The sequence below is a fragment of the Mandrillus leucophaeus genome, unplaced genomic scaffold (assembly GCF_000951045.1).
Source record: "Mandrillus leucophaeus isolate KB7577 unplaced genomic scaffold, Mleu.le_1.0 Scaffold362, whole genome shotgun sequence".
NCBI lineage: Eukaryota > Metazoa > Chordata > Mammalia > Primates > Cercopithecidae > Mandrillus > Mandrillus leucophaeus.
The window spans coordinates 948,711-971,820 of NW_012103832.1; the positions used below are offsets into that span (position 1 = coordinate 948,711).

Genomic DNA, 23,110 nt, shown 5'->3' on the forward strand with positions numbered 1-23,110 from the left:
GATTCTCTTAGATTTTTTAAACTGATTACCCAGAAAATTTAACCTTTCAGGGGAAATTTTCATGACCATAGTTTTGTAATGAAAGTGTCTCATAACTGCTTGAACATACCCCTCTATCACAGAAACTCTCAGTCATCTATAGTAAGAAGGTTTTGATGGGATTTTGAATGTATGCTCTCAGTGTAGTAACACAGTGAGTCACTAACATCTTAGCATGAATCCTTTATTTTATTTAGCTACTGATTAAGGCAGACCAGGGCTCTTACAGAATGGGCTTATCTACCAGGACATACTAGTTATGGATACAGGCTCTTGATTTGGACTTGAATCAAGACTCCATGACTTATTAATTTTTAGGTGTTAAGAAAGCTTCCTAACCTCCACAGGACTAGTTTCTTCATCTGCAAAAAGAGAATAACAAAATACTAACCTCAGAGGGATATTTTAAAAATTAAATGAACTACTCCACTTAGCAGAATGCCTGGGAGATGTTGTATGTTTAGGTAGTATCAGCTGTTAATGATATTGGTAGTAATTTTTGGTAGGGGTATGAGGATAGGAGGAAAACAGAAAAGTGCAGTTTCTAGACACTTGCTGTTTACGTCACAAGGAGCCCTTCGGGACAGCCAAGGACAAAATGGGCTTTCTGGGAGGAGACACAGTGGGGAAGGTGATGCTGAAAGTGAAGCTGAATAATGGTCAAAAGCAAACGTCATCTGCATAATAATTTTACTGTACTCCCTGAATATATGAAACATCAAAGAAAAACATAAATATGGAAATAAGCCGCTAAAATGGACTTCCAGAATGAGTCAGAAATGCTGTCTGAAGATGATGAAGAGCTAAATCCTTATCTGTTTTCAGGTTTCAGTTCTTAGGGTGAGTCAAATGCTTAAAGTTAGTTAATTCTCATGAAAGTCCTACTTCCGCCTCTAGAATTACTAGAACAAAACTGTATGTGTTTTGCCTTCCTTTTTATTTAACTTTTAAATAAATTTCATTTAGATATAATTAGCATGCAATAAAATGCACTTATTTTAAGTTTGTAGGCCCATAAGTTTTGGCAAACATGTACACCTGTGTAACTACCCTCACAATGAAAATATAGAATACTTCCATTATGCCCCCAAACTATCTAGCTTTCCTTTCTGCCAGGTTCCCCACCCTGGCCCCAGGAAGCAACTTATCTACTTTCCAGAATTATAGATTAGTTTCATGTGTTCTATAATTTTATAGAAATGTAACTAAATAGAATATAACCTTTCATATTTGGCTTGTTTCATTCCCTATGGGGATCTTTTTAAAGTCAGATTTGTTCCCATAGAAAAAGCAGTATACCTTATGCAGATGTCTGTTTCTTTACTTGGGGCTATGAAAACTACCTAATCATATAAGAACACTGAGTTATGGGGCAGAGATCACTCTATGTCACTATATGCCTGTATGCTTTTGCCTAGAGTGAGCACTGTCCCAGTGACTCATTCCAGGTAATAAACATTTAAGATGTGTGGCTGAGGGTGGCTACATCAAAGAATATAATTCATGCCTCTCACTTCATTATGCTGTCGTGTCCTTGAGTGAATCTTTCACTTGGATTCAACTGAGAACATAGTAGGATGAGTTTTTATGGGTTGCTTTTTTTTTTTTTTAAAGGAGTTCCACTCGTCGCCTAGGCTGGAGTGCCATGGCGTGATCTTGGTTCACTGCACCTTCCACTTCCCAGGTTCGAGCGATTCTCCTGCCTCAGCCTCCCGAGTAGCTGGGATTACAGGCGCCCACCACCACGCCCAGCTATTTTTGTATTTTTAGTAGTGAAGGGGTTTCACCAAGTTGGCCAGGCTGTTCTCAAACTCCTGACCTCAGGTGATTCACCTGCCTCGGCCTCCCAAAGTGCTGGCATTACTAATTTCTTAAAGTATATTAGTTTTTCTTTTTTTTCTCTTTAATGCTATAGGTCCGCAAGAAAAATGGCTTGAAAATCTCTCCCCAATTATTAGTCCCTTGCCATGTCCAAATGAGGGCTTTGTAGCATGCAAACTTTCTGTTAGTCACTTTCAGAGATAAGAGAAGAACTTGTTACAGGCTTTGTTCTAGATAAGCAGGTGTATATCAGTCTGGGATTTGTGGGAAAAAAAATGTTTACCTATACCTTGAAAGTGGGGAAGGTTTTAATTATGAGGAGTGGGGAAGTATTCTCCGGTGAGAAGAATAAGTACTAATGAAGGCCAGAAGGTTTGAGGGAGATGGAGGAAATTACGGAGATGACAGATAATTTGTGATCTACAACATACAATCTTTCTTACCCATTGTTCTGCAAGCAACTTGAGAACAAAGATGCTTTTTGGCTCCATTTGATCATCAGCATCTAGCACAGTTCTGGTTACACAGTCGACACTCAATACATATTGGTTTAAAAATGAAATGGTGCATGGAACCTCACAGTGGGAACTAGGCCTAGTGGGAATGGCTCTGGATCTATAGTACCTATGTGGTTAAGAATCATGGTTAAAGAGTCTTTAAGTAAGTAGCATGATTATGTCTGACTTCTGAGAATACCAGCAACATCTAGGGGGCGGTATTTCCTCCTCTAAGTTTTGAGGAGCACTAGACCTAGAGTGTTTCATAAAATGAAAGAGTCCTCTTTTGCTCAAACTGAAACTTTATGTGTCTATTAATTTATTATACTTTTCCAATGAAAACAACTCTGTGGGTCCTTCAGAGAAATCTGTACATGAAGCTTTGCTTTCATGGGACTGTTGAATTTATGCACATGCTCTCAAGACATTATGCTAACACTTCATGATGGAAATCAGAATAGGATTAGTTATCACCAGCAGTAGCTATTATAAATGTATAGGAGAAAATATGTTAAGATAGAGGAAAATACTCATCTCCATCTCCTCACCATGTTCTAACTGGGTCTTTAACAGTATGACCACCTACTCTAATGTTTGTCCTACACAAAATCATAAATTCTTTGAAGGGAGCAAGCCTTAATTTAGGAATTAATTATATTTTGTACGAGGACTATTGCTTCACTCCATGCTGAATCTAAATTCTTTTCTGAGGGAGAAAAGTGCACTGATTGATTTATTTTGAAAAATTTGTAAATTTTATCCTGAAAAGTCGTAGCACTTCTACAGTCTTGCTGGTCATTCAATTATATTTTAAATATTTAAAATGTGAAAGTCACTGACAAAAATCTCTCAGCAAGAAATATTTGTAGCAACTAAGCTCACAAATAGGCAGGCAAAGTCTTGTTTTTACAAGTATTTTATTTTATTTTATTTTAAATTACAGGATACATGTGCAGGACGTGCAGGTTTGTTACATAGATAAATGTGTGCCAGGGTGGTTTGCTGCACAGATCATCCCATCACTTAGGTATTAAGGCTTGCATCCATTAGCTATTTATCCTGATGCTCTCCCTCCCCCATCCCCCAACAAGCCCTAGTGTGTGTTGTTCCCCTCCCTGTGTCATGTGTTCTCATTGTTCAGTTCGCACTTACGAGTGAGAACACGTGGTGTTTGATTTTCTGTTCCTGTGTTAGTTGACTGAGAATAATGGCTTCCAGCTCCATCCATGTCCCTGCAAAGGACATGACCTCGTTCCTTTTATGGCTGCATAGTATTCCATGGTATCTATGTACCACATTTTCTTTTTCTGGTCTATCATTGATGGACATTTAGGTTCATTCCATGTCTTTCTTAGTGTGAATAGTGTGGCAGTGAACAAATGCATGAGTGTATCTTTGTAATAGAATGATATATTCCTTTGGGCATATACCCAGTAATGGGATTGATGGGTCAAATGGTATTTCTGGTTCTAGGTCTTTGAGGAATTGCCACACTGTCTTCTACAACGTTTGAACTAATTTATATTCCCATCAACCATGTAAAAGCATTCCTATTTCTCCATAGCCTTGCCAGTATCTGTTGTTTCTTGACTTTTTATTAATTGCCATTCAGACTGGCGTGAAATGGTGTCTCATTGAGATTCTGATTTGCATTTCTCTAATGATAGTAACGTTGAGCTTTTATTTATATGTTTGTTGGCTGTGTAAATTTCTTCTTTTGAGAAATGTCCCTTCATGTCATTTGCCCACTTTTAATGTTTTCTTTTTTTTTTCTTGTAAATTTGTTTGAGTTCCTTGTACATTCAGGATACGAGCCCTTTGTCAGATGGATAGATGGCAAGAATTTTCTCCCATTCTGTAGATTATCTGTTCACTCCAGTAACAGTTTCTTTTGCTGTGTGGAAGTTCTTTAGTTTAATTAGATATCATTTGCCAGTTTTTGCTTTTGTTGCAATTACTTTTGACATTTTCATCATGAAATCTTTGTCCATGCCTATGTCCCAAATGGTATTGCCTAGATTATTTTTCTATGGTTTTTATAGTTTTTGGTTTTACATTTAAGTTTTTAATCCATCTTGAGTTAATTTTTATATAAGGTGTAAGGAAAGGGTTCAGCTTCAATTTTCTACATATGGCTAGCCAGTTTTCCCAGCACCATTTATTAAATAGGGAATCCTTTCCCCATTGCTTGTTTTTGTCAGGTTTTTTGAAGATCAGATTCTTGTAGATGTATAGTCTTATTTCTGAGATCTCTATTCCATTCCATTAATGTGTCTGTTTTCTTACCAATACCATGTTTTTTTGGTTACTGTAGCCTTGAAATATAGCTTGCAGTCAGGCAACACGATGCCTCCAGCTTTGTTCTTTTTGCTTAGGATTGTCTTGGCTATACAGGCTCTTTTTTGGTTCTGTATGAATTCTAAAGTTTTTTTTTCTTCTAATTCTGTGAAGAATGGCAATGGTAGTTTAATGGGAATAGCATTGAATGTATAAATTGCTTTGGGAAATATGGCCATTTTCATGATATTGATTCTTCCTATCCATGAGCATGGAATGTTTTTCCATTTGTTTGTGTGCTCTTTGATTTCCTTGAGCAGTGGTTTGTAGTTCTCCTTGAAGAGGTTCTTCACTTCCCTTTTTTACTGTATTCCTAGGTATTTTATTCTCTTGGTAGCAATAATGAATGGGAGTTCATTCATGATTTGGCTCTCTGCTTGTCTGTTGTTTGTTTATAGGAACACTTGTGATTTTTGCACATCGATTTTTTATCCTGAGAGTTTGTTGAAGTTGCTTATCAGGTTAAGAAGCTTTTGGACTAGGATTATGGGGTTTTCTAGATACAGGATCATGCTATCTACAAACAGAGGCATTTCAACTTTCTCTCTTTCTATTTGAATACACTTTATTTCTTTCTCTTGCCTGATTTCCCTGGCCAGAATTTCCAATACTATGTGGAATAAGAGTGAGAGAGGGCATCTTTGTCTTGTGCCGGTTTTCAAAAGGAATGCTTCCAGCTTTTTCCCATTCAATATGATATTGACTGAGGGTTTGTCATATATGGCTCTTATTATTTTGACATATATTACATCAATGCCTAGTTTATTGAGAATTTTTAACATGAAGGGATGTTGAATTTTATCGAGGGCTTTTTCTGAGTCTATTGAGATATTGTTTTTAGTTTTGTTTATATGATGAATTATGTTTATCTATTTGCATATTTTGAACCAGCCTTGCATCCTGGAGATGAAGCTGACTTGATCGTGGTAGAAGCTTTTTGATGTGCTTCTGGATTCAGTTTGCCAGTATTTTATTGGGGATTTTCATATCGATGCTTATCAGGGATATTGGCTTGAAGTTTTCTTTTTTTGTTGTATCTCTGCCAGGTTTGGGTATCAGTATGTTGCTGTTTTCATAAAATGAGTTAGGAAGAAGTCACTCCATCTAAATTGTTTGGAATGGTTTCAGAAGAAATGGTACCAGCTCTTCTTTGTACCTCTGGTAGAATTCAGCTATAAATGTCATGTCGTCTTAACTAAACTGCTGCCTTTGCATTGCACTGAGCTTTTCAGCTTGTTTGAATTTCTGCCAAACTTTAACAAATAAGTGTGAGAGCATGAATGGCAGATGTACAATCCCAGAATTTAAACCTGGGAACTTTTACATCAGACATTAGCGGTTTTCTTTTGCCATAAGGATAAGCAGAGAGAGAAATTCTCCTTTGTAAAGCTGGTACTAAAATTTTATAAGATTCCATAGAATAGAGTCATTTCTTTTGACTTATCAAAGTTCTATTCATTGCCAATTTAAAGGTGAAATGTTCTGTCCTGTTCCAGAGTTAGGCTGTAATTGGGTTAAATTGACATTTTTTTTTTTCTAACAGTTCATCATCATTTGTTGATTAGTCATCAGATTTCGAAAATATTACTTTGTGAAGGCAATGGAAAATTATCCTTCTCCTGACTGTGATTGGTCAGTGAACATACTGGAAAATATTGTTTAATGCAATGCTAATATAATTGTACTGAAACACTGCTTATGAAATTTTCTTTATTTTATTCTATTCAGAAAAATTTTTGTGGTTACATAGTAGGTATATATATTTATGGGGTACATGAGATATTTCAATATAGGCATACAATGTATAATAATCACATCAGCCATCATTTCAAGCATTTATCCTTTGTTTTTGTTACAGACAATCCAATTGTAGTCTTTTAGTTATTTTAAAATGTACGATAAATTATTGTTGACTGTAGTTATCCTGTAGTGCTATCAAATATCTTGATTTAACCAATCTATATTATATTCTTGGTATTTTAAAATTAAATTTAATAAAATGAAGACAGACCTCCAATTTTTCTAATCTGTAAAAATTGCACCTAATATTCATAGTCATGCCCTATCTTTTCTTTCTAAATGTATTTTTTTATACCTTTCCCTCTGCCCAGAATGCATCTTACTTTGTCAAACTCCAACTCATCCTTAAGGATCTAGGCCATGGTCTTTTATTTCTACTAATAAGTGATAACTACATCTCCTAAAATGTCTATTTGCATCTTTCTTTTGGCATTTTTTATCTTTTGCTTTTTACAATTAAAATAAAAAGTGATGTCTGCTCCCACCACTTCTAGTTAACATTATACTGTAGGGTCTGACTAGAGCAGTTAAGCAAAGAAAAGAAAGAAGGAAATGGTATATAGAATGGAAAGGAAGAAGTAGAGCTATCTCTGTAGACAGACAACATGTTTTTCTTTATAGAAAGCCATAAGGAATACACACAGACACACATACACGCACACACAATTAGAACTAATAAACTAGTTCGTTAACTTTGTAGGGTACAAGATCAATACACAAAAGTCACTCATGTTTTTATACACTGGCAAATGGACAGTCCAAAAACATTATTGAGAAAGCAATTGCATTTATAATACCATGAAAAAAAATAAACTTAAGAGTAAATCTCACAAAAGTGCAAGATTTGTACACTGAAAACTACACAACATTATTGAAAGAAATTAAAGAATACCTAAGTAAATAGAAAAATATCTCATATTCATGGATTGGAAGACTTACTCTTATTAAAATGACAATAATTCTCAAATTAATCTGCAGCTGCAATACAATCTACATCAAAACCCCCTCTGCTTTTTTTGCAGAAATTAACAAGCTAATTCAAAAACTCAAATGAATATTTGAAGGACCCAGAATAGCTAAAACAGTCTTGAAAAAGACTATCAAATTTGGAGAATTCACATGACGTGATATAAAAACTTACTACAAAGCTGCAGTAATCAAGACAATGTGATATGATATATAGCATAGAACAATGGATTAGAGTCTGGCAATAAACTCATATATTTTTGTTAAGTTGATTTTTCATAAGGGTGCTAAGACAATTCTATGAGAAAAGGAGTCCTCTGAACTAATAATGGTACTGGGACAAATGGATACGCACATGCAAAAGAATGACATTGGACTTGTCTTTTACACCATATACAGAAATTAATGCCAAATGAATTATAGACCTAAATGTAAGAACTAAAACTATACAACTTTTAGAAGAAAATGTAGGCCTAAACCTTCATGATTTTGGGTTAGGCAATGATTTCTTAGAAATGACTTTAAAAGCATAAGTGACAAAAGAAAAAAATAGAGTGTGTTTGTTAAAATAATCGCCCCACAAAGATGTCCACATTTGAATCTTCAAAGCCTGTAATTATCTTACATGGTAAAAGGGACTTTGTGGATGTAATTAAGTTAAGGATCTCCACATGAGGAGATAATTCTTGATTATCTAGATGAGCCCAATATAATCTCAAGAGTCCTTACAAGAGAAAAAACAAGGCAGGAGAGTTGTAATCAGAGGAGGAAATGTAAAGGTGGAACCAGAGGGTGGAATGATGCAGAGCCAAAAGCTAAGACATGCAGCCTCTAGAGTTGAATGGACAAGGAAACAGATACTTTCCTAGAGCCTCCAGAAGTCGTGCAGTCCTGCCAAAATCCAGTGAGATCCATTTTGTCTAGAACTGTAACATAATAATTCTGTATTAGTTTCAGCCATTAGGTTTGTGGTAATTTTTTACAGCAACAATAGAAGCCTAATATATAGATAAATTGGACTTCATTAGAATTGAACCATTTGTGCTTCAAAGGACAACATCAAGCCAGTGAAAGGACAACTTCAAAAATGGGAGGAAATATTTGAAAATCATGTATCTGATGAGGGACTCACATATAGAAAATATAAAGAACTTTAAAACTCAACAAGAAAAAGATACATTAGCCAATTAAAAAATGGCCAAAGAATTTGAATGTCTTCAAAGAAGATACACAGATTGTTAATAAGCATATGGAAAGATGTCCAACATTATTGTTCATCAAGGAAATGCAATTCACACACTAGGATGACTGTAATGAAAATGATGAACAATAGCAATGTTGACAAGGATGTTAGAAATTGATACCCTCATACATTGTTGGTAGAAATATAAAATGTTTCGGCCATTTTGGAAAACAGTTAGTGGTTTTTCAAAATGTTAATCATAAAAGTACTTATGAGCCACCACTTTGGGGGGGGGGGTGTGTGTGTGTGTGTGTGTGTGTATATGTGTGTGTGTGTATATATATGTATGTATATATATATTGTGTATATATATATACACACACACATATATACCTCCAAGAGATTTGAAAATATAGTTTTACACAAAAATTTGTATATGACAGTTCATGACAGCATTATTCATAATACTTCAAATGTAGAAACAACAAAATGTTCATCTACCTATGAATAGATAAATAAACTACGGGCCATTTATACAACTGAATATTATTCAGTAATAAAAAGAAATAAAGTAATAATATATGTCACAATATGGATGAACCTTGAAAACATGTTAAGTAAAAGAAACCAGACATAAACAGCATTTCTTTCTTTTTTTTTTTTTTGAGACGGAATCTGGCTCTGTCGCCCAGGCTGGAGTGCAGTGGCCGGATCTCAGCTCACTGCAAGCTCCGCCTCCCGAGTAGCTGGGACTACAGGCACCTGCCACCACGCCTGGCTAATTTTTTTTTTTTTTTGTATTTTTTAGTAGAGACGGGGTTTCACTGGGTTAGCCAGGATGGTCTCGATCTCCTAACCTCAAGATCCGCCCCTCTCGGCCTCCCAAAGTGCTGGGATTACAGGCTTGAGCCGCTGCGCCCGGCTGGCATTTCCTATATGACCTCATTTATATGAAATGTTTGGAATAGGCAAATTCATAGGAAAAGACAATAGATAAGAGGTGCAAGGAGTGTCTAATGGGTGGCAAGGGAATGCAAAGAGATTGTTATTGAGTATGGAGTTTCTTTTGGGATGATGAAAACATTCTGGAATTAGATTGTGGCAATGGATGCAGAATTCTGTGAATATACTCACCAAAGACACAAAATTGTGAAGTTTATGGCTTGCAGATTGTATCTGAGTAGAGTTGTTATTAAAAATTAAAAAAAAATATAAAACAAAATTCAGGGCAGTGAATACTTTGAATAGAAATATGCAAGTATTTCCATAACTTAGGAGTGCTACCTCAACATGACTCAGGTTGTTATGAAAGACTTCTTTATAGAAGAGATATCTAAGTAGGACCATAAAATAATTTGTTTACTCATATTCTCTTGCAGCCAGTGACTTCCCTAACAGAAGAAGTGCATTTCTGGGAGGCACAGTATCAGATAAAATAGACAGTTCCAGGGCGTATAAATGGCACAGTGAAGCCAACAGGAATAGCTAGAAGCCCTCATTATATTTATTTTTTCAGTTTTAACATGAATAGGGTTTTTTTTAAAAAAAAAAAAACTAATAAATATATATTCCAAAAGTATCTCAGGTTTTTATTTTAAGTTTTATTTAAGTTCCGGGGTACACCTGCAGGTTGTTTTGTAGGTAAACTTGTGTAATGGGTGGTTCTTGTACAGATTATTTCCTCACCCAGGTATTCAGCCTAGTACCCATTTGTTATTTTTCCTCTTCCCCTCCAACATCTAATAGGCCTCAGTGTATTTTGTTACCTTCTATGTGTCCGTGTGTTCTCATCATTTAGCTTCCATCTGTAAGTGAGAACAGGCAGTGTTTGATTTTCTGGTCCTGATGCCTTCATTATTGTAGGAGCACATAGCATAAATTCAGCTGCATGGCCAAAACTAAAAAAATCCAAGATTTAATAGCTTTTTGTAGTTTAGACTAAGGTACTGTCCTCTGAAAGAAAGGCCATGCAATGGACAATGACTACTAAGGAAGTTTGAACATGACTGGAAACAGGGACTGATGTTCATGATGAAAGAGTGCTTGGACAGAGCAAAGCACGTGGAGACCACTTATAGATGATTTTGTGTGGTTCAGCCCATGTCCGCTAGGTACTCAATTTCCTTATGTTGCTGTCCTCTGCAAGCTTCTGTGACTTTGGCTTGGAGGTCTTTCTTTCAACGCTTATGGAAGGTGGATGTGAGGAAATGCTTGGGGATAGACATACCCTATACTCAACCACTGCCAAATGAATGCTGGAGGATAAATATTCCCTGATTTTCTATTCTTTGGAAACAACAACTCTGGGAAGAGTGGTACACCATTTCCCAGATGTGCTTAGTGGACTTGAGTCCCTGATGTCTGCAGATATAACCTGTTCTTTGATGCCTATCATGTTGGCTTACTTGCATTCATTGTCTTGCTTTCCTATTTTATTCTAAGCTTTCTAAGATCATACTAGCAAAGACTCAGCTATACTCAAATCTTGGTATTTTGGGTCTGCATCTAAAAAAAAAAGTTTTAGATACCACTGAAACAGGAACTATGAGTGAAGACATTACAGAACAATCAGAATGACAAACTAAATCTCATTGACTAACATAGGTGGTCAGGTAGAGTGTGAAGACATTGTGGTGTTGGTCAGGGTTGTGGTGGTAGTAGTATTAAGTGCAGTCTCATGCTAATAGTTCATGCTGTACACCAGTTCTTTATGGAGTAGTCAGTTAACATGAATCATTGAAACAAGCTTAATTTAACTAAGACCAAGTGGGAAATGGAGATATTATTAAGAAGAATAAAATAATAACTACTGTTTACATCTGTCCAATATACCGCCTTTCCTGTTCTGGTAACAGACATCACCCTACAGAACTCAGGAGCAAACATGTGACCTAGGTCGAACAAGTTGTAGTTACTTCTTCTCCCAACTGCAAAAATTTCTTCAGAGCTGACTAGTCAGAGGCCTTCCCAGAGACTGTATATGCTGAGTGAGATGAAAGAAGGAAATGTTTCTTGCCTCTTGTTTTGCTTAGTGGTTTGCTAAGATTGAATGATGTGTAAATTGGGAGCTCCTGGACTGAGGAAGGTCATACGCAGTGGAAGACAATTGGAAAAAATGTACATAGGAATATTATGAAAAATAGATTTTATATATAAGAGAAGGATGAAAGGGGAGTAGGTGGAGAGATTGGTAGATCGAGTCCGAAAGTGAAAGAGAATTAAGAAATTAGGGCAGCCTATTAGATGCCTTACACTTCCTAGTTAAGGGAGCCAGTGAATCACTCTTCTTTCGGCTTCTGTTGACTTACATTGGGTAATCATTTGCACCTGAGAGACTACTAACTGTCAATATCTCTCTTTCCTGCGCATTACTGTATGCCATACTTTCTTATAGGCCCTGTGTTTGTATTCTCATTTAATCCTTATAGCACCTTCTGAGATGTGTATTGTTATTATCTCAATTTTATAGATAAGAAAACTGGGTTTAGATACCAGTAATTTGCTCAAGTTTTTGTTGTCATCAGTAGAAGCAGGATCTTAAACATAAAGTACAAGTTCTGTGGTAACCCATCATTATTCTGGAAGCTGAGTGTTGCTAATACTGCAGAGAGGCTATTGGGTGAACCGACATCTGGAGAGTTGGGGAAAAGGCAGCCATCCTATTTTGCGCACGTTTTTGTTTCCTACAGGACTTCTACACTGTCTTTCAAATAGTCACTGAATGTATTTTCATTTAGTGCCAAATTTCCTATTTGGAATAAAAAGTAAAGATTGTAAACCTTAGCAGATTGTATTCAACCAGGAATAGATACTCCTATATGCATATGTGTTTCTAAAAGTATGTTAGAGTCTGGGCATTACAAGTTAAGTTGATATTAACTGTTACAAGGAGCATTCAGTAGGAAATAAAGTTTTGCTTGAATGGGGAAGTGGGATTCAGAAAAAGCTTTACTGAGTGTCATCTTGATATGAATAAATTCTTGCCGTTCAGGTTGAAGAGGAAGGCATTCTAAGGACAGGGAGCAAGTGGGAAGGGGATGAAGCCATGAAACAGAATGATTGTTATGGAAACGGTAACAGCTTGGCTGAGTTGTGTGGTATTAATGGGATGTAGGCAATGATTAATTCATGGAGGAACTTCTATGGGATTATAAGAAGTTTGAATTTTATTAGTAGGAAAAAAGAAATCAGTGAAGATTGGGTATTCACAAAGATGGCATAAGAAGATAAACCTTTAAAAATGGAAGATGATTTTGATTTATGCAATAGGGGAGATTTAGGAGATTTTGTGATAATCCAGGCAGGAGGCTCTAAATTTCTGAACCAGTGCCATAGCAGAAGGAATGGAAAGGATTGGTGTGAGAGTTTTTAAGATGTTTAAGAAATATGAAATTTGGTTATCTGTACTACAATAACAGAACAGTGCTTTTCTCTACATAAAACCTGTAAGCAAAGCTCTGTCTTATTTATGGTTCTGCTACTTAAATTATATCTACATAACAAAATATTATCAGTCACCAAGTATTGATTGAACAGCCATCATGTTCTCAGATTAAAGGTTAATCTGTAGCAAACAGATATTCACAAGTGTGATCATGTTTTACATTGTATAACATATTACATTAAAAAAAAAAAATCAGTGACTTCATTGCCAGAAGAGAACACATTTGATTCACATTTGTATCCTCAGTACCTAGCACAATGTGCAGGTAATAGAAGGTATGTAGCCAATGCTTGTTCAGTGGGTGAGTGAAATATTAACAAATTTCATGGAATCACTGGATTAAAAATTAAAGGGTTTTATAAAATATGGATGATTTTATTATTTAAATGAACATCTATATGTTTCTCAAATATATTGGCATCAGAGGGATAACTGGGGAAGGTGCTTACTTTTTACCAGACACTTTGTGACCGTGAAAATGCAGGTGATAATCAGAAATAAGTAACTTAATTGCCTAGTGCCTCAGTTTACTCATTAGCACAGTAGGGATAAGACCGTCTTTCCTTTACATCACTAAAATGTGTTGAGGATTATGTGGATTTAAAGTAATTAAAAATAAAACACTAAAGGGACGACAAAACTCTTCAGAGAAAATGCCGTTTACACATAAGGTAGTCATTTCAAATTCTAAAGACAGCTAATAAAGAAATTGTCTTTAAAAATAATCACGTATCATCTAGGGACCATATTCCAGCCTGAAGACAGATGCAGTTTTAGATGATTTTAATCCAAGATCCAAATACAGAGATTTAAATAAAGAACAGGTAGTAGTTATTAATAAACAGACATAATGTAAAATTTATCATTTTCTCCATCCTCCTGAAAGTTAAAGGCAGATAGTTGGTTTTATTGCTGGGCCTTAAGATATTTATCAATTTTTCAGGTTGAAAGGACTCAACATACGTATTTGAAATATATTTATATTTCGAGAAAATCGTGATTATTCAACATCCCAAAGTCTGACAGCTGAAAGTCTCTGAAAATAAATGAGAAATCAGTTAAATGCTTTCAATGATAATTGTCAAGGTGATTCAAAGGCTCACATTGGTATTTAAATCAGGAGTTGCCAAGCTCTCTTTTCTCACTGGCTAGCTGCTTCATGTCATTCAGAGCTCAGCTTTAATCTCATCTCCTCATAGACACGTCCTTCCTGACCATACAATCTAATCTAGCCATTCTCCCTCACATAATTCTATCTTAAGTCTCTGCATTACACTACACTTACTCATTTATTTACTTGTACTTTGCCTGTTTCACCCCAAGCTCTATGAGAGTAGAGACCTTGTCTGTCTTGCTTACTTCTCTCTCTCCAGTGTCAAAAACCATACATTGTGTGTTCTCAGTAAAATTTGATTGAATTAACAAATTATGAATAAAAATCATAATTTGGATTGTCTCCAGAAGAAACAATCTTAAGTTTTTACAAGATGGTGTTATTTACCCATCAAAGAGAGTGCTGTGGTATTCACGATAAGATGTACATCTGCTCACTTGCCATAATTAGAAGTTTATGCAGTGAGAGACTGAGTTGAACCTGACAAAGAGGTTGAAGTTGTTACTAATTCTGGCTTAAGAGAAGATGTTTTGAATAATGCTATGTCATCAAAGAGTACTGATGAATAAAGTACAGTTTTATTGAGAATAAAACAAACCCCAAGGAAAACTGCTGCTTCCTTTGATTAATTTATCTGGGTAGAATAATGGTCATGTAGCACAAGCTTAGCATTGATACATCCTACTCTGATATTTAAGCTAAACAATCAAAAAGATTGTGTATGATTCGATTGAGAAATAGAAGCCATAATGTTTGCTCTAGAATCAGTACTGATACTCCATATTGAAAATACAAAATATTATAATTACTAAAAATTAATAAGAAGCTAAGACATGGAGTCATCAAAGATGAATAGGTTTCCAGAAAGTCCATACACTGAACAAGCAAGGTTTAGCATATACATTAGAAACATTTCCATCAAAAGGACTGAAAATAATTTCAGTGTAAACATCAGGTTCAGTCACATGTAAAAGTCATTGTCTTCCCATTTTAAAAACATGAATTGATTATGATTCCATCTTTGCATGTTTTATGAAAAATCTTGAATGAAGTATAGAGGTTCATTTTCATGACACTATTATGGAGGACTGGCCATTGGAAGAGCATTCCTTTCTTCCTCCCACTTTTATGTCTCTTATCCTACTTAGGCCTTTAACAACAGTGTGTGCCATAATGCTGTGTCAGGAATTAAGATATAAGTAATGGAAAAACAACAATACCACAGCTAACGTTTAGTGAATATTTACTGTATATCAAACACTGTACTAAGAATTTTAAGTCTGTTATTTTACTTAGCACTAACAATAACAACATGAGATAGATAATATTATGTCAGTTTTACAATTGAATAAGCTTGCAGAAATTAATTTACTGAAGGTCCATTTTATTTCAGGACTTGCATGCTTAATTGCTATTGCTTTACCTCCAATCATGAATGCAGCACTGGGCAGAATGAGGGAAACAGGTATGTAAAATAATTTTTGAAACCCAGTGTGTATTGGCCAGGTTTATATACTAGAAAGCACTAACAACAACATTTCAGAGACTTGTAATGGTAAACATTTACTTTCCTGCATAAATTCAGCTTGTTTCACCTGTGTTTTCATTTTGGGACCATTGGCCACTGGGGCATGTTCGTCCCACAAAGAAGCAAAAGAGAAAAAGAGTTTTATGCCTGCTAAAGAAGGCTTTACTCTGAATAGGCAAACGGTCACTTCTTCTCAGATCCTGGTGATCAACACAAGTCATGTGACTTGAGTCCAAAATCAATGGGACGACAAAATATAAGGATTTAGAGTGGGAATATGCATTGTATGTATTTCATACAGTAGAGCTTTCTATGTTCTTTCCATGTTACTTAGCCAAGTTTATTCTAAAGTGTATCCCCTGGATTATTTGATTCTTTTTAAAAGACTATATTTGAACGTATTTCCATAAAAACTTGATTATTCACAATTCCCAGTTCTTATATCCTCAAATAATCAAAATAGTCATCCTTAACCAGAGCTTGGATTATTGAAAATGAGGATTGAGTGAAGTTAGCAGGCAGATGTAATGTGGACATGATGCTTTTGTATCTCACTGTTATTCTCAAATCCTGTTGAGAACTACTTTCTAAAAATACTACTTTTCTCCAGTCAGTAAGTGAGCTCAAATGCAGAAAGTAATATAGGAGAGGTTGGAGAGGGAATTCTCTTTCCTATATGTTCATGAAAACACATGCTTAAGGCTTTCATGAGCTTGAAAGCTGAATGAAGGGATAAAAGCTTTTAAAGCAAATTATTGAAGAAATTTAAGGCATTTTGATAACTTGTAAGTGCTTTCCTGATTTCACATGATTAAAATTTTGCTTCACCCAGTGTGGTGGAGCTGTTCAAACTTATTAGCAATCATTTTTCTTTTCTAAAATGACTCAAGTTAGAGAAGTCTGGTTAAGCCAGCCAACTACTGCTGATATATGCTCCTTTGATGTGTAACCTGTGGAGAGGGCCATTGCCACCAAGTTGGCTAAGAGGAAACAGGCAGCATGTTATGTACTGGAAGCATTATTTCCCATAATTGCAAACCATGGGGTAAGAAAGCCAGTACCTTGTTCTGCTGTAAAGCCTCAGGAAATTGTAAATACACATTGTTTCGAAGAAAAAAAAATGACTTCCAAGAGACATACTGACTTTTTTTCTTTGTGCTTTCAAATATATAGAGACTCCATATAGTCTCCTCTTTTCAGAGATTACTAGCAGGTGGAATATTTCCCCTTTAAATTTCTGTTTCCACAATCTCAGATCTTCTGTTGATAGAACTTAAAATAGTGGCTTGAATGGAATCTTGTTTATATGGTGACATTTCGTAAAGACTCACTGCTGTGGTCTAGATATTTGTGTACCCTCAGAGTTGATATGTTGAAACCTACTACCAAATGCAAGAGGATTAAGAGATGGAGCCATTAGGAGGAGATTAGATCATAAGGGCAATGCCCTCATGAACGGGATTAACACCCTTATAAAAGAGGTGTGAGGGAGCTTCTTTGCTCCTTCACCACATGAGGACACGTAGAAGGCAAAAGTCTATGAGGAGTGGGCCCGCACAAGACACTGAATCTGTTGGGTCTTGATCTTGTACTTCCTTGCCTCAGAAATGTGAGCAATAAATTTCTGTTGTGTATGAATTACCCAGTCTAAGATATTTTATTATAGTAGTTGGAACAAACTAAGACATTAATTTACATGTAAAAACTTGAGCTTTGGAGAGTATTCAATAGATCTGGGTTCAAGTTTTTGCTCCACCATTTAATTGGGGTGTGAATTTGACAGAGAAAAACAGTCTCTTTGGATCTGCTTTCACATCTGTAATATAAGAATAATAATTCCTCCCTCTTTGAAGCTACTATGCAAATTAGATGTAAATATATATATTCACATAGCATAATAAACTGTAATAATACTAATAATAGGTATCCAATAGTTTTAGTGATTGCTATCTCGTTTTTAAAAAATGTTTTCACCTGGAAAATGGATATGTAGCAAGGACTACCTTCCTTCTGTATAGCATAAGAGTCTATTGGATTCAATTTTAGATTTTAGTGTCTTTTGAGAGCAATCCCCACTTTCTGTAAAGATTGATGTATCATGATTTTTATTATTTTTAGATGTCTTCCAAAGCACAAAGAGAACACATATTTCATTTTAAAACTGAGAATAAAACTTACTCTGTCTTTTTTAATTATCATATTGGTCCATTGGCCCTTATTATAAATTTAAGATATATTGCGGGATTTTAGCGGTATCATTTTTCCTGTGTCTTGAAACACATTGCTGTTTCATCATTCCCAGGGATTACTTCTTTATTCATCATTAATGTTCAACTATCATAAAAATACTAAAAAATACAATTAAAAAGGGAAGAAAATCTGCAATTATCAAGTGAGTGAAAAGAAACAGCAGCACTATAGATTTTGATAATGTTGCTGAAATTTCTAAGCAAAATCTCAAACCATGAGTCTTCAGATTACCATATCCTAGATGAATTTTCTCAAAATCAAGAATAAGTGGATGAATAATATCTTCTTAAGGACAAAAATAAATATGGCATTCTCACTTCATTAGTCATTCAACTGGAAGGACATTATCATGTCATACTTTACTACAAAAACTTGATCCATTTTATTTTGATAAAAGGTTATCTTTTGCAATATTTTTATCCAAGAATTCATTTGGAAAAGAGGTTAATATGTTTAACAATTCTTACAAATTATAATATATATTCATTGTCTTTCTGTTCTGTAAATTATTCATGAAACTTAAAAATATATTTAAAATATTTGTATTAAAAAATTGGACCCAAATAGCAAATGGTGATGCTTACTTTTCCTGGAATGCTAAGGGTAAAATATTCATATACTTTGACCTAACATTGTACTCCCAGAAGTGCGCCTTAAGAAAATCTTTCAACTCAAGCAAGAATAAATTCATTGCAGTACAAAATGTAAACAAGCCAACTGGATAACATGTGGAATGCTTTGATAAATTATGATGTATCAACAGCGTAGCATATCATGTAGCCTCTAACTAATTATGAAGATCATGCAAACTTAGAAAAATACTTCTGATGTTGACAAAAACAACGTTTAAAGATTCCAAAAGAACTTAATAAGTCAGTACTTTTTGTAGGTATTATGGTAGTGAATGAATTAATAATTATTCAAGAAGAAAGAAAATTAGTAAAATTAGCAAAGCTTAATTTTGTCCTATTTTGGTGATGTCTCACTATCATCATTGCTTGGCTGGGGAACTGAATTTAGATTTTGATAATTTCCATAGAGTAAGATGGAAATTCACCATACTTTTGGGACATTGTGTATTGGGACATCGTTTTGATCAAGCAGCGTATTTCTTTTTTTTAATTTTTAATTTTACTTTAAGTTCCAAGATACAAGTGCAGAATGTGTAGGCTTGTTACATAGGTATATGTGTGCAGTGGTGTGCTGCACCTATCAAACTGTCATCTAGGTTTTAAGCCCCACATGCATTAGCTATTTGTCCTAATGCTCTCCTTCCCCTCAACCCCACCCCCGACTGGCTTTGATGTGTTTTGTTCCCCTCTCTGTGTCCATGTGTTCTCATTGTTCAACTCACACTTACTAGTGAGAACATGTGATGTTTGGTTTTCTTCCTGTGTTAGTTTGCCAAGGATGATGACTTCCAGCTTCATCCATGTCCCTGAAAAGGACATGATCTCATTCCTTTTTATGGTTACCTACTATTCCATGGTGTATATATACTGCTTTTTCTTTATCCAGTCTATCATTGATAGACATTTGGGTGGGTTCCATGTCTTTGCTTTGGTAAATAGTGCTGCAGTAAACATAAGTGTGCATGTGTCTTTACCGTAGAATGATTTATATTCCTTAGGGTATATACTCAGTAATGGGATTGTTCCATCAAATGGTATTTCTGGTTCTAGATCTTTCAGGAATCACCACACTGCCTTCTGCAATGGTTGAACTAATTTACATTCCCACCAACAGAGTTAAAGCATTCCGATTTCTAAACAGCCTTGCCAGCATCTATTGTATCTTGAATTTTTAATAATCGCTATTCTGACTGGCGTGCGGTTTTGATTTGCATTTGTCTAATGATCAGTGATGTTGAGCTTTTCTCCATATGTTTGTTGGCTGCATAAATGTCTGCTTTTGAGAAGTATCTGTTCATATCCTTTGCCCACTTTTTGATAGGGTTGTATTTTCTGGTAAATTTGTTTAAGTTCCTTGTAGATTCTGGATATTAGCCCTTTGTGACATGGGTAGATTGCACAAATTTTCTCCCATTCTGTAGGTTGCCTGTTCACCCTATGGTAGTTTATTTTGCTGTGCAGAAGCTTTTTAATTTAATTAGATCCTAGTTGTCAATTTTGGCTTTTGTTGCAATTGCTTTTGGCGTTTTCATCATGAAGTCTTTGCCCATGCCTATGTCCTGAATGGTATTGCCTAGGTTTTCTTCTAGGGTTTTTATGGTTTGGGGTTTTACATTTAAGTCTTCATCCTGAGTTAATTTTTGTATAAGGTGTATAAGGTGTAAGGAAGGGATTCAGCTTCAATTTTCTGCATATGGCTAGCCAGCTTTCCCAGCACCATTTTTAAATAGGGAATCCTTTCCCCATTGTCAAGCTTACTTTATTTTTGTCTCCTGTCTCATTTATCTTTCTCCTTTTCAGAAATATGCACAATAACATGATTAACTTTACCATCTTTCTTTAAGAATACTCTAGACTGGGCATAGTGGCTCATACCTGTAATCCTAGCACTTTAGGAGGCAGAGGCAAGAGGGTTGCTTGAACATAGGCATTTGAGACAAGCCTGGGCAATATAGTGAGACCCCATCTCTATAAAAAATAAACAAAATTAGCTGGGTATAGTGGCACATGCCCATGGTCTCAGCTACTTAGGAGGCTGAGGCAGGAGGATTTCTTGGGCCTGGGAGGTCGAGGCTGCAGTGAGCTGAAATCGCAGCCTGGGTGACACACTGAGAATCTGCCTCAAAACAAAACAAAACAAAAGAATACTTTGACTAAACAGGAAAGTATACTTTCAAAGAGGATCAAGACATTTGTTCTAAATTTGAGAACCAAAAATATTTGTATTTGATTCTTGATTATTATTGTATTCTGGTCGGTTTTCCCTTTTTAAATAGATTATAAGCTTCCTGAAGACAGGGATGGCTTCTGAGTTCACATATTATCTATTATAAAAACACAAAACATTTCTTAGATTGAGTGAATTTAAATACTTCTGTGAGAACAAACCAGGTACAATGAGTGCAATCAGAAAAACACATTTTGAGACAGAGGGAAGAGATTGAAAAAAAGAAAAACAGATTTTTTGAGTATTGTAAATGTGCCAGTCATGGACATAAAATTTCTACATTTATTCTTGTAATAATTTTCACTAAAATCTCTAAAGTACATATTGTTTTCTGTATTTTTAATAGATGATAAAAGTTTGGTTCAAAAATGTTTTATGTTCAAGGTCACAGTACTGGTAAGTTTCTGAACCAGAATTTCAACACTGGTCTACATGCTTCCCAGTGTGTTTGCTGTACACTACTCCATACTGTGACAAAGTAGAGAAACAGAACAAAAAAAAAAAAAAAAAAAAAAAAAAAAAAAAAAAAAAAAAAAAGAGAAAGCCTACTATATAAACTATTGTCTAAGATTGGGGACACTTATCCAATTATCTGTAAAGTTGGTTGCCACCTTTTACAAATGGTGAAATGTACAAAATGTGTAATTATTTGACTAGTCCAAGGTTGTAATAGGCTACTGGGTAAAGAAGAATGAACTTTGGTATAGCTTTGATTCTCAGTTTTGTGTCCCAAAAAATCAACTGTTTGGCCTTATTAAACATGCAAGACACATGCACACACACCCCAATGTGATGTCTTTACAATAAACTACCTTGTTAATACCTGAAGCTCTTCGGCTAGATATAGCCACTACATTGGCATATGTCACCCTGTGATAAATTTCAAATAACTTAGAATGAAAATAGAGCAGTAACTAGGTTACTATGACAGATGTTTTAGGTTTTTTTGTTTTGTTTTTGTTTGTTTTGCTTACATTTTCATTAGAAAAGATACAGCATGTCATGAGTTTATGTTAATATTTTTACAGTCTGCACTCCAGATATACCAACCACAGGGTTACAAGACACCAACCTTGCAGTGGGGCTTGGGGAGTGCATTTATGGAATTTCATTTACAAGGAAAGGAAAAACTACCATGCCTTTGAAATCAACTGAAAACTCGGAAACATGGTTCTCAAGTTAAGTTAGTGTGCTCGGATTTCTTCCTGACCTTATTAAATCTTATCTCCCTCTTCCTATTGGATTTAATAATGCTTCCCAACCTCCAATTGCAATAGATACAGCCTGTGGTATACAGAATCTGTCTGCCATACATACTCTTTTTAAAACTACAAAGCTGAAGAGGAAATACACTGATGCACAGACGAGAGATAGAAAATATACCTTAGATTTTTTTAGATGAGCTATTTGGCCCATAGTAAGCCATTTATACTTTTTTAAATTATTATCAATACTAACATTTGTCTTCACCCACAATAATAAACTAGTATATTTTTGCAAGGCTCTCTTCTCGTGTATGCACCTCATGGGCTCCTTTTAATTTGTACTCTTCCAATATTGCCAGATTGACTTTGGAGATTGAACACTGGGGAAATATGGCTCTTTGTTTTTATAATGATTGATTTGACATTTGCACCATCATGCATAACTTGATTTTGAGATATGACAAAAGCAGGGACATGAAGAGCCAAATTCATATGGAAGGAATCTCTCTATTCTTAGTTGTTCTTAAAATCACACCAATAATTAATATTAAAACTCCATTATGGAAGCAGTTTTAACAATACTGGTCTATACTATAGAAATATATATTCAATTCTCTTTAGAGTAAGCTGATTTTTATGTTTTTTAGTTTTTGTTTACAGCTTAACCATTACATAAAATCTTTGATACTGGCTTAAAAGTAGTATCTGTAATGAAATGGGAAAATAGAAATGAAGTTAGAAAATCTGTTTCAAATATATAGAAGCCAAGTTATAAGCATACATATAGTCTCTGTGATTGACATTCAGATTTGTACCTCAGCTTCTAGGAAACTGGAGTTGGGGTTAAGGAAAAAGCAAACATTATGTAATTATGTAATTTATAACACTGATAAAGGAATAGATATACTTCTTTTTTATTTATTATTATTATTATACTTTAAGTTCTAGGGTACATGGGCATAACGTGCAGGTTTGTTACATATGTATACTTGTGCCATGTTGCTGTGCTGCACCCATCAACTCGTCAGCACCCATCAACTCGTCATTTACATCAGTTATAACTCCCA

The 23,110-nt window shown here is 35.1% G+C and overlaps 1 protein-coding gene across 1 annotated transcript in view; it reads left to right on the forward strand.

Annotated features, from left to right (window-relative positions):
- MDGA2 (MAM domain containing glycosylphosphatidylinositol anchor 2) overlaps window positions 1–23,110 on the forward strand; it is a 916,950-nt gene that overhangs the window by 73,353 nt on the left and 820,487 nt on the right. The gene's annotated exons all lie outside the window — the stretch shown is intronic.